This window comes from Ascaphus truei, chromosome 14 (assembly GCF_040206685.1).
Source record: "Ascaphus truei isolate aAscTru1 chromosome 14, aAscTru1.hap1, whole genome shotgun sequence".
Taxonomy (NCBI): domain Eukaryota; kingdom Metazoa; phylum Chordata; class Amphibia; order Anura; family Ascaphidae; genus Ascaphus; species Ascaphus truei.
The window spans coordinates 14,597,938-14,612,069 of NC_134496.1; the positions used below are offsets into that span (position 1 = coordinate 14,597,938).

At 42.0% G+C, this 14,132-nt stretch overlaps 1 protein-coding gene across 4 annotated transcripts in view; it reads right to left on the reverse strand.

Annotated features, from left to right (window-relative positions):
- The window catches only part of LOC142465634 (neurexin-2-like), a 262,948-nt gene extending 248,824 nt beyond the window's left edge, over positions 1-14,124 (reverse strand). For all 4 annotated transcript variants that reach the window (XM_075569754.1, XM_075569752.1, XM_075569753.1 and 1 more), the window contains exon 1: positions 14,030-14,124. The gene's annotated coding sequence lies outside the window, so the exon portion shown is untranslated. The remainder of the gene's footprint in view (positions 1-14,029) is intronic.
- Between the last annotated feature and the right edge of the window lie 8 nt (positions 14,125-14,132).

Below are 14,132 nucleotides of genomic sequence, written 5' to 3' on the forward strand. Positions count from 1 at the left end.
ATGTGATGTGCAGGGGAGAGATGTGCAGGGGAGAGATGTGATGTGCAGGGGAGAGATGTGCAGGGGAGAGATGTGATGTGCAGGGGAGAGAGTGATGTGCAGGGGAGAGATGTGCAGGGGAGAGAGTGATGTGCAGGGGAGAGATGTAAGGTGCAGGGGAGAGATGTAAGGTGCAGGGGAGAGATATAATGTGCAGGGGGGATATATAATATGCAGGGGGGGATATAATGTGCAGGGGGTAGATGATGTGCAGGGGGAGATGTGATGTGCAGGGGAGAGATGTGATGTGCAGGGGAGAGATGTAAGGTGCAGGGGAGAGATGTAGGGTGCAGGGGATAGATGTAAGGTGCAGGGGAGAGATATAATGTGCAGGGGAGAGATGTAGGGTGCAGGGGAGAGATGTAAGGTGCAGGGGAGAGATATAATGTGCAGGGGGGATATATAATATGCAGGGGGGGATATAATGTGCAGGGGGGAGATATAATATGCAGGGGGAGATGTGATGTGCAGGGGGAGATGTGCAGGGGAGAGATGTGATGTGCAGGGGGGAGATGTGCAGGGGGAGATGTGCAGGGGGAGAGGTGATATGCAGGGGGTAGATTATGTGCAGGGGGAGATGTGATATGCAGGGGAGAGATATAATGTGCAGGGGGAGAGATGTGCAGGGGAGAGATATAATGTGCAGGGGGAGAGATGTGCAGGGGAGAGATGTGCAGGGGAGAGATGTGCAGGGGAGAGATGTGATGTGCAGGGGGAGAGATGTGCAGGGGAGAGATGTGCAGGGGAGAGATGTGCAGGGGAGAGATGTGCAGGGGAGAGATGTGATGTGCAGGGGAGAGATGTGCAGGGGAGAGATGTGATGTGCAGGGGAGAGATGTGATGTGATGGGGGAGATGTGCAGGGGAGAGATGTGATGTGCAGGGGAGAGATGTGATGTGCAGGGGAGAGATGTGATGTGCAGGGGAGAGATGTGATCTGCTGGGGGGAGATATGCAGGGGAGAGATGTGATGTGCTGGGGGAGAGATGTGATGTGCTGGGGGGAGATATGCAGGGGAGAGATGTGATGTGCAGGGGAGAGATGTGATGTGCAGGGGAGAGATGTGATCTGCTGGGGGGAGATATGCAGGGGAGAGATGTGATGTGCTGGGGGAGAGATGTGCAGGGGAGAGATGTGCAGGGGAGAGATGTGATATGCAGGGGAGAGATGTGATGTGCTGGGGGAGAGATGTGATGTGCAGGGGAGAGATGTGCAGGGGAGAGATGTGATGTGCAGGGGAGAGATGTGCAGGGGAGAGATGTGATGTGCAGGGGAGAGATGTGCAGGGGAGAGATGTGCAGGGGAGAGATATGCAGGGGAGAGATGTGCAGGGGGAGATGTGATGTGCTGGGGGAGATGTGATGTGCTGGGGGAGATGTGCAGGGTTTTTTTATTATGAATTTATTCTATTTTTATGAAAAAAATTGGGGGCGGGGCAGGGGAAAAGTTACTTTTTATGTCTGGTGACAAGCATTTTCTCTAATTTGTCAAGCCCTTGTTTTGTGGGTATATATGTATGTATGTATATGTATGTATATGTGTGTGTGTGTGTGTGTGTGTGTGTGTGTGTGTGTGTGTGTGTGTGTGTGTGTGTGTGTGTGTGTGTGTGTGTGTGTGTGTGTGTGTGTGTGTGTGTGTGTGTGTGTGTGTGTGTGTGTTAGTACGTGTATATATATATATATATATGTGTGTGTGTGTGAAAAAGAAAGCACACCCTCTATGAATTCTATGGTTTTACATATCAGTACATAATAACAATCATCTGTTCCTTAGCAGGTTTAAAAATTAGGCAAATACAACCTCAGATGTACAACAACACATGACATATTACACGTGTCATGATTTATTTAACAAAAATAAAGCCAAAATGCAGAAGCTATGTGTGAATAACTAAGTATACCCTTACTGTCTCAATAGGAATTAAGATGCTAAGTAGCAGACAGGTGCTGCTAATCAAATGCCCTTGATTAATTGATCATCAGCAAGTGTGACCACATCTATAAAAGCCGAACTTTTAGCAGTTTGCTGGTCTGGAGCATTCAGGTGTGTGTTAACACAATGCCAAGGAGGAAAGACATCAGCAATGATCTTAGAGAAGCAATTGTTGCTGCCCATCAATCTGGGAAAGGTTATAAGGCCATTTCCAAACAATTTAAAGTCCAAAGTCCATCATTCTACAGTGAGAAAGATTGTTCAAAAGTGGAAAACATTCAAGACAGTTGCCAATCTTCCCAGGAGTGGACGTCCCAGCAAATTCACCCCAAGGTCAGACCGTGCAATGCTCAGATAAATTGCAAAAAAAAACAAGAGTTACATCTCAAACTCTACAGGCCTCAGTTAGCATGTTAAATGTTAAAGTTCATGACAGTACAATTAGAAAAAGACTGAACACGTATGGTTTGTTTGGAAGGGTTGCCAGGAGAAAGCCTCTTCTCTCTAAAAAGAACAAGGCAGCACGGCTTAGGTTTGCAAAGTTGCATCTGAACAAACCACAAGACTTCTGGAACAATGTCCTTTGGATAGAAGAGACCAAAATGGAGAAGTTTGGCCATAATACACAGTGCCACGTTTGGCGAAAACCAAACACAGCATATTAGCACAAACACCTCATACCAACTGTCAAGCATTGTGGTGGAGGGGTGATGATTTGGGCTTGTTTTGCAGCCACAGGACCTGGGAACCTTGCAGTCATTGAGTCGACCATGAACTGCTCTGTATACCAAAGTATTCTAGAGTCAAATGTGAGGTAATCTGTCCGACAGCTAAAGCTTGGCTGAAATTGGGACAATGATCCCAAGCACACCAGCAAATCTACAACAGAATGGCTGAAAAAGAAAAGAATCAAGGTTTTGCAATGACCCAGTCAAAGTCCAGACCTCAACCCGATTGAAATGCTGTGGCGGGACCTTAAGAGAGCTGTGCATAAACAAATGCCCACAAACCTCAATGAACTGAAGCAACGTTGTAAAGAAGAATGGGCCAAAATTCCTCCACAACGATGTGGGAGACTGATAAAGTCATACAGAAAACGATTACTTCAAGTTATTGCTGCTAAAGGTGGTTCTACAAGCTATTGAATTATAAGGTATACTTAGTTTTTCACACATGGCTTCTCCATTTTGGCTTTATTTTTGTTAAATAAACCATGACACAGTGTAATATGTCATGTGTTGTTGTTCATCTGAGGTTGTATTTACCTAATTGTAAGACCTGCTAAGGAACAGATGATTGTTATTATGTCCTGATATGTAAAACCATAGAATTCAAAGAGGGTGTACTTTCTTTTTCACACAACTGTGTATGTGTATGTTTTTATATATTATATACACACACACACTGACAATGTCTGACTGTGCTGTAAAAACATAAATATAAAACCTTATACGCTGCCAGTACTTATATACACATAAATATAGCACTGTATACACTGCCACTACTTATACAGCACTGTATACATTGTGAGTACTTATACACACATTAACACAGCACTGTATACACTGCCAGTACTTATACACACATTAATATAGCACTGGATACATTGCGGGTACTCTAACCACTTGGCCCACCTAGCCTGTAAAACCTCAGATCCTATTTGACCCTTTGGCTTTCTTTCATATTTAGCATATCCTATAGACATCGTCTTTCTGACAGTATGCTACAGCATTAATACAGCACTGCATCCACTGCCAGCACTACGTACACACTAATACAACACTGCATCCACTGCCAGCACTACGTACACACTAATACAACACTGCATCCACTGCCAGCACTACATACACACTAATACAGCACTGCATCCACTGCCAGCACTACGTACACACTAATACAGCACTGCATACACTGCCAGCACTACATACACACTAATAATACAGCACTGCATACACTGCCAGCACTACATACACACTAATAATACAGCACTGCATACACTGCCAGCTCTACATACACAATAATACAGCACTGCATACACTGCCAGGACTACATACACAAAAATACAGCACTCTATACACTGCCAGTGCTGCGTACACACTAATACAGCACTGTATACACTGCCAGCACAACATACACACTAATAGAGCACTGCATACACTGCCAGCACAACATACACACTAATAGAGCACTGCATACACTGCCAGCACTACATACACACAAATACAGCACTGTATACACTGCCAGCACTACATACACACTAATACAGCACTGTATACACTGCCAGCACTACATACACACTAATTCAGCACTGTATACACTGCCAGCACTACATACACACTAATAGAGCACTGCATACACTGCCAGCACTACATACACACAAATACAGCACTGTATACACTGCCAGCACTACATACACACTAATTCAGCACTGTATACATTGCCAGCACTACATACACACTAATAGAGCACTGCATACACTGCCAGCACTACATACACACTAATAGAGCACTGCATACACTGCCAGAACTACATACACACTAAGGCCGCGGGTATAGTGCCCACAACGGGTGACGTCGCCCAAAACAAATGCTTTTCCGCCGCCGCGTGCGCTTATAGTAAGCGCGATGGCGACAATGCGACGGAGCAACGTCACGTCGCGAATTTTGGTAGCTGGCAATATTTGATTTTTCAAGGGCTGTCGCCTCATGTGACAGCCCCTGAACCAATCAAATGCCAGTACGCCCGCGACGCCGCCGCAAAGCGAAATATAACTTTCGCTAGCAGCGACGGGTGACGTCACCCGTTGCGTCGCCAATCGCAGGCACTATACGGACGGCCTAATACAGCACTGCATACACTGCCAACACTACATACACAATAATACAGCACTGCATACGCTGCCAGCACTACATACACACTAATACAGCACTACATACACTGCCAGCACTACATACACACTAATACAGCACTACATACACTGCCAGCACTACATACACACTAATACAGCACTACATACATAATAATACAGCACTGCATACACTGCCAACACTACATACACAATAATACAGCACTGCATACGCTGCCAGCACTACATACACACTAACACAGCACTACATACATAATAATACAGCACTGCATACACTGCCAACACTACATACACAATAATACAGCACTGCATACGCTGCCAGCACTACATACACACTAATACAGCACTACATACACTGCCAGCACTACATACACACTAATACAGCACTACATACACTGCCAGCACTACATACACACTAATACAGCACTACATACACTGCCAGCACTACATACACACTAATACAGCACTACATACACTGCCAGCTCTACATACACACTAATACAGCACTGCATACACTGCCAGGACTACATACACACAAATTCAGCACTGCATACACTGCCAACACTACATACACAATAATACAGCACTGCATACACTGCCAGGACTACATACACACTAATTCAGCACTGCATACACTGCCAACACTACATACACAATAATACAGCACTGCATACACTGCCAGCACTACATACACTGCCAGCACTACATACACACTAATACAGCACTGTATACACTGCCAACACTACATACACAATAATACAGCACTGCATACGCTGCCAGCACTACATACACACTAATACAGCACTACATACACTGCCAGCACTACATATACACTAATACAGCACTACATACACTGCCAGCACTACATACACACTAATACAGCACTGCATACACTGCCAGGACTACATACATAATAATACAGAACTGCATACACTGCCAACACTACATACACAATAATACAGCACTGCATACGCTGCCAGCACTACATACACACTAATACAGCACTACATACATAATAATACAGCACTGCATACACTGCCAACACTACATACACAATAATACAGCACTGCATACGCTGCCAGCACTACATACACACTAATACAGCACTACATACACTGCCAGCACTACACACACACTAATACAGCACTACATACACTGCCAGCACTACATATACACTAATACAGCACTACATACACTGCCAGCACTACATACACACTAATACAGCACTACATACACTGCCAGCTCTACGTACACACTAATACAGCACTGCATACACTGCCAGGACTACATACACACTAATTCAGCACTGCATACACTGCCAACACTACATACACAATAATACAGCACTGCATACACTGCCAGCACTACATACACACTAATACAGCACTACATACACTGCCAGCACTACATACACACTAATACAGCACTGTATACACTGCCAGCTCTACATACACAATAATACAGCACTGCATACACTGCCAGGACTACATACATAATAATACAGAACTGCATACACTGCCAGCTCTACATACACAATAATACAGCACTGCATACACTGCCAGGACTACATACACAAAAATACAGCACTGCATACACTGCCAGCACTACATACACACTAATACAGCACTACATACACTGCCAGCACTACATATACACTAATACAGCACTACATACACTGCCAGCACTACATACACACTAATACAGCACTACATACACTGCCAGCTCTACATACACACTAATACAGCACTGCATACACTGCCAGGACTACATAAAAACTAATTCAGCACTTGCATACACTGCCAACACTACATACACAATAATACAGCACTGTATACACTGCCAGCACTACATACACACTAATACAGCACTACATACACTGCCAGCACTATATACACACTAATACAGCACTGTATACACTGCCAGCTCTACATACACAATAATACAGCACTGCATACACTGCCAGGACTACATACATAATAATACAGAACTGCATACACTGCCAGCTCTACATACACAATAATACAGCACTGCATACACTGCCAGGACTACATACACAAAAATACAGCACTGCATACACTGCCAGCTCTACATACACAATAATACAGCACTGCATACACTGCCAGCTCTACATACACAATAATACAGCACTGCATACACTGCCAGGACTACATACACACTTACACAGCACTGCATACACTGCCAGGACTACATACACAAAATACAGCACTGCATACACTGCCAGTGCTGCATACACATAAATACAGCATTGTATACACCGCTTGTTATAGATTCACATATGTACTGTACTATAAGCACTATATACACAAATACATGACTGTATACACAGCCAGCACTAATAAATAATAATAAATAATAATAATATATATATATATGTACACATATACACACACAACACTGTGTATACACTGCCAATTCTATATACACATATATATGTACAGCCCTGTATACTACACTGCCACTAATACTACTACTACTACACTACACTACATTCACAGAGTATATACAGTACTGTATACAGTGCCATCTTTATATGCATATAAATACTGCACTGTAAACACTGCCAGAACTGTATACACATATTATCAGCACTGTATATACCGCCAGCACTATGTGAGCCGCACTTCCACTTCTATTACTATATATATATTTCCCTCTCTTACCTCTGTCTCCCCCCCCCCTCCCCCTCCTCTGTCTCCCCCCCCCCTTCCCCCCCCTCCTCTGTCCTCCCCCCCCCCCCTCCTCTGTCTCCCCCCCCCCCCTCCTCTGTCTCCCCCCCCCCCCCTCCTCTGTCTCCCCCCCCCCTCCTCTGTCTCCCCCCCCCTCCTCTGTCTCCCCCCCCCTCCTCTGTCTCCCCCCCCCCTCCTCTGTCTCCCCCCCCCCTCCTCTGTCTCCCCACCTCCTCTGTCTCCCCCACCTCCTCTGTCTCCCCTCCTCTGTCTCTGATTCTCCCTGCCTCTTCTCCGTATTTTCTCTGTCTATTTATCTTCCTGTCTCCTCCCACCTCCTCTCCCTGCATTTTCCCTTGTTCCTTCCATCCCTCTCTCCGCACACCCCTACCCTCTTTCTCCCCCTCACTCCCTCCCCCCCCCCCCCCCCCCCCACGCCCCTCCACCTTCTCTATTCTCCTCCCCCTCTCGCTCTCTCAATGTCCTTCTCTCTCCTTTTTTTTCACCCCTCTCGTTCTCCCTCCCTCCCTCAAAATCAATTTCTGGCCAGTGTCTTGTAGGAGCCTTGGCTGGTCTTTTCTTTCCTGAACGCCTGTTTACTGCACACCGCCCATTCACTGTAATAGGATCATTGTAGTGTTTCCACCTTTAGGGTATAAATTACCGTAGTACTGTAGGTCAAATTCAACAAATATGAGGGTCAGAACTCACCCCCCCCCCCCAGTATGCCAATAAAAGGTTGATAACATCTTTTTTTCTTAGACACCCTTTTCCTTCTCTCCAAATACCCTATGAAGATGAAAAATGCTAGTAGCAGATGTCATTGTGTTATTAATAAACCTATATGTCATGCAGCTGTAGGGTGGAAGGACTCACAGTTAAAGGATAGAGGGGGACACCTCTTAATTCCCTATAAAGATTAAAAAACTCTTTAAGATAATTAATTGTGTGAATAATACGCCTATGTTTAATTTTCAACTACAGGGTGACAGTCAAATTATAATATACAGTATATTAATCTATCTACCTACCATCTTTGTATTTATTTCTTAATTCATCTCTCTATTCCCTTCTTTCATTCTATCCTCTTTATCCTCTCTTTTCATCTCTCTCCCTTCTTTAATTGCACTATCTATTATTGAATTGCACTATCCCTCCATCTGCCTGTCTATTCATATATCCACCCATCTCTCTCTCATCAATCCTCCTTTCTCTCTCCCTCTCTCTCCTTTAATTCTATCTGTCTATCTATCTATCATCAATCCTCCTCTCTCTCTCTTTCCCTCTCTCTCACTCACTCACTCCTTTAATTCTATCTATAATCAATCCTTCTCTCTCTCACACACACACACACTCTCTCTCACTCACTCCTTTATTTCTATCTATCATCAATCCTTCTCTCTCTCTCTTTCTCTCTCTCTCTCTCTCTCTCTCTATTATTGAAACATATTGATGTATTCCTTATACTTAATAATGAAACCCCATGTATTCCTAATACACCCACATTGTATCCTACAATACACCTTTTCCTGTTACCTTTCCATGCAGCAAAAAGATAGATATCAAGTTAAATACACACTGCTTCTGTGTGCTGTAATGTTTATTTAGTGCTTTCTGTAATGTATATTTGGGGCTGTGGTAAAGTATATCAGGGTACATATCCGCAGGACACTAAGGGAATGGATTGTAAATGTCTCTCTGAGAGACTAAAAGGGGATTGTATAGAGGAATATTAAAGTGTTTGGGTAATATACACACACACACACACACACAGGGGAAATAAAGAGAGTGAGGAAATAAGGAAAGACAGAGACAGACACACAGTGGGAGGAAATAAGGAGAGAGAGGGTGAGAGAGACCGAGAGACAGAGGGAAGAGTTGAGGAAAGAAGAGGGAGGATGAGAGAATGACACACAGGGAGGGAATAAGGAGAGAGAGATGACTAGTATTTTAATTATGATGTGTGTGTGATATGAGAGAGTGAAAGAGAGAGAGAGAGAGAGAGAGAGAGAGAGAGAGAGAGAGAGAGGGCAAGGTGTGTGTGCACACACCTTGCTCTCTCTTATATATATATATATATATATATATATATATTATATATATATATATATATATATATATAAAACATAATTTAAAAAAATAGTTCTCTCTCTCCTTATTCCCTCCCTGTGTGTCTCTCTCATCCTCTCTCTCCCTCTTCTTTCCTCAACTCTTCCCCCTGTCTCTCTCTCCTTATTTCCTCCCTCTGTGCGTCTCTCTCTCTCTCCTTATTTCAGCTCTCTCTCTCTCTTCCCCCCCTCCGTGTGTCTGTCTCTGTCTCTCTCAGCCTCTCTTTATTTTCTACCTCTGTCTCTCTCTCGTTCTCTCCTTATTTCTTCCCTCTGTGAGTCTCTCCCATCCTCTCTCCTTATTCCTCCCTGTGTGTCTCTCTCTCTCTCACCCTCAATCTCTCTCTCTCTCTATCTCTCCTTATTTCCTATCTCTGTCTGTTCGTTCTCACCCTCTCTCTCTCACCCTCAATCTCTCGCCTTACTTTCTCAGTCTCTCTCTCCTTATATCCCCCCTCTGTTGTCTGTCTCTCTCACCCTCTTACTCCTTATTTCTCCCTCTGTGTGTCTCACCCTCTCCCATAGCATGTATATATTTATATCTATATACTGTATGAATTAAGTTACATAGTGTGCAGGACCGAAACTTTGGTGTTCTTGTTGGATTTAATTATACTCTTTTGTTCAATTCATTAGTATGTTGTTTCATAATTTCTCCACGCCGAGGTGTGGTGTGGTGTATCATAATTTCTCCATGCTGAGATTTGGCTAATGTATGTTCTTTATCTATCTACGTATCAATCCATGTATATCTATCTGTATTAAAAATGGGAACTTTGCATACGCTACTTAGCCACACACACACACACACACACACACACACACACACACACACACACACACACACACACACACACACACACACACACACACACACACACACACACACACACACACACACACATATATATATATACACACACACACACACACACACACACATATATATATATATACACACACACACACACACACACACACACACACACACACACACATATATATATACACACACACACACACACACACACACACACACACACACACACACACACATATATATACACACACACACACACACACACACACACACACACACATATATATATATACACACACACACACACACACATATTTAAGCAATGTCTGTTTGTGTATGTGTGTGCTGTGTATGTATATGTATGCTGTGTGTGCATACACAAGGATATGCTCATACACCAATCTTATACTATACATATACACATACAGTAGTATGTCTGGGTATTTTGCTCAACAATAATTAGCTCCACAGCATTTAACCTGCAATCCCTCCCCCTCTGCCTCTCCCCCTCTTTCTCTCTCCCTCTCCTCTCTTTCTCCCTCTCTCTCCCCCCCCTCTCTCCCCCCTCTATTTCTCTCTCACCCTTTCCCCCCCTTTCTTTCTACCTCCCCCTATCCCCCCTCTCTTTCTCCCCCCTCTCCCTCTTCCTCTCTGTCTCTCCCTGTGCCACCTCCCCTATAAACTGCACCAAAGGCTGTCAAACATTACAGCTGCAACATTTCTCTGCACGGGTGTCACTGCACATGTAATAAATAAACTCCATTTATATGGCTGTTTGTTAAATAAGAAAAGAAAAATCACCAGGATTTATAGAAAGGCAATGCTGTATTGTATCTTCTAATTGGTTTTATTTCCCTTTACGAACAATACACAATGCACAATATCCCCCCCAGCACAGAACAGCATTAATACAAATTATGGCTTTCTGCTTATGTTTAAAAACAAAACAAATAAGTACATTTTTTTTGGAGAATACACTTGTTTTTCACACCCAAAAAATGACAATTGCTTATAACATCTGCAGTAACAGTGACCCCTTGTTGTACAAACCATTAGGAATCAAAACCACAGGAATTTATATTGTGATTTGAATTAAAAGCAGGATTTGAACACAAAACGGGAATTACTGAGCTCTGTCTCTCTGCATTGTCCTTATGCACTGGCAATAAATCTCATTTTTGCTGCCTTTTCAAGACAAATAAAATAGCAAAATTAATAGGATTTCTGTTAAAAGTTCTGTTTTGTGGTTGATATTACATTAGATTTCTTCTGCAGCTGGCAAACATTTGGGGAGAAAAATAATGTATAAATGAAGGTACACCTACATGGCAGAAAGACTGTGACATTAAATATATATATATATATATATATATATATATATAGTATATATATATAATATATATATATATATATATATATAAACACAAAACACATCTTTTAGATCTGCAATGGGTAGTATTGCAATCATATTTTTTTTATTTTTTTAATATAATGGGGTGTGTTTTGGTATATATATATATATACATATATATATATATATATATATATATATATATATATATATATATATATATATATATATATATATATATATATACATATATACCAAAACACACCCCATTATATTAATAAAAATATGATTGCAATACTACCCATTGCAGATCTAAAAGATGTGTTTTGCAAGCAAAATTACAATTCCCTCTTTTGCTTATAGCAATAAGGCACCAAACACCCCAGTAATTAAACTGTAGGTTACATTAACAGCATTCCTCTATATTTCTAACCCTTTTAAAATGTCTATAAAAAATTTATATTATTAGGATTTCTGTTGGAGATAAAAATTAAACTACACACATTTTTTATTCGAGTTGAAAAAAGACAATTTGGCATATGCTACTTAACCCCATAAAACCCCCATAAAAAGGTAATTAATAGAATATGTGGTGGTACCTCTTTATTGTAATAGAATAGTACTTCAAATATTCCCTGCATATAAACAGGCCTTATGCCCCTATCAAAAAAATCCAATTCAATGCTTGGTCTGTTAAATACATATATTTAAAGATAAAATTAGAAATATATATATGGTAAAAAATAATAATGTTACACCTACAGTTTGCTATGATTTGGGAATGGATTGGGGAGAATCGCATTACAAAACACATCACTTTTAACCCAGAAAAGAATTGTAATTAATAATACTTGTCTTGAGATTATTTGACCTCTTGTTCTCTATTGCTTGATTATTGATATTATAAAAAATATTGCATACGTATGAATATATATATATTATACAGGAGGCCAATTAATCCCTTCTAGAAAATCCATATAGACATGAAATCCCATTGACGTTAATTTATTATGTCCTAAAACAGAGGTAAAGGCAAATTATAAGGCACATGTTGCTCTTTTTACCCCATCGATATGCTTCTTGCCCCCTTTATCCTATTACCTACTTCAATGGGGTGTCTGCCCATATCTGGCATGAACGAATCCCATTTCAAATAGAGGATCCGATTTAAAATCATTTAACATATCATGTAATTGTGCACCTTTTTGCCCCATTCCTGCAGGATTTGCTCTCCTTATCCCTCAAATACACCCATGGTAACTCATCCAGGGTGAGTCTGCAGACGTGTGTGTGTGTGTGTGTGTGTGTGTGTGTGTGTGTGTGTGTGTGTGTGTGTGTGTGTGTGTGTGTGTGTGTGTGTGTGTGTGTGTGTGTGTGTGTGTGTGTGTGTGTGTGTGTGTGTGTATGTATGTATATATATATATATATATTCCTGTTTTCAATAGGAAATACTGGATTTTTAACACAAAATTAAACAGTAATACATACTATATTGCCAAATTCCCAAGTAATGAATACTATATGTTCTGTCCCATTTCTGGGCACCTGTCCCTGGTACCCTTTCAATACCCGGAGGGTTACAGTGCCATTCATACATCCCCCTTTTTAAAAGGAGAAAACCTAGTTGCCAACACAAAATGCTAAATTAATCTGATTATAATGCATGTTGTCCCCATTTCTGGGAGACTAGCCCCCTACCCTCTCAGTTGACCCCGGGGTAACTCATCCAGGGTGAGACTGCAGGCTTCCATGCATGTCTAGCCTTTTGCAATAAGAGAAAAAATAATTTCCAACAACAAATGACCAAATAATTCAGATTCAAAACAATGTCCTGTCCTATTCTCAGGGAATCTAACCACCTAACCCCAGGTGCCCCAGGGTAACTCATCCATGGTAACACTGCAGGCTAACATGCATACATTACCCTTTTGCATTAGGAGGATAATGGATTTCCGACACAAAATGCCCAAATGATTCACATTATGATGCCTTTTTCTGCCCCATATCTGGAAGATTTGTCCCCCCTAGCCCTCCAAATTCCCCCAGAATAATGAATCCAGGGTAAAACGGCAAAACAACATTCATGCCCCCCCCCCCCCCCCCCATTTTTTCAGTAAAAGAATAATGGATTTTGCAGCACAAAATTCCAAATAATTCATTTATATTGCATTTTATGCCCCATTCCTGGGGATCTGCTCCCAATCCCATCAATAGCCCACTTTGGTACCTGATCCAGGGCAGGGCTGTAGGCTGGCATGGATGGGTCCGGTTTAAAGGGTATATGCAGGCCATATATTGCTCACAAAAGATGATGCTGCTACCGTCCCTGT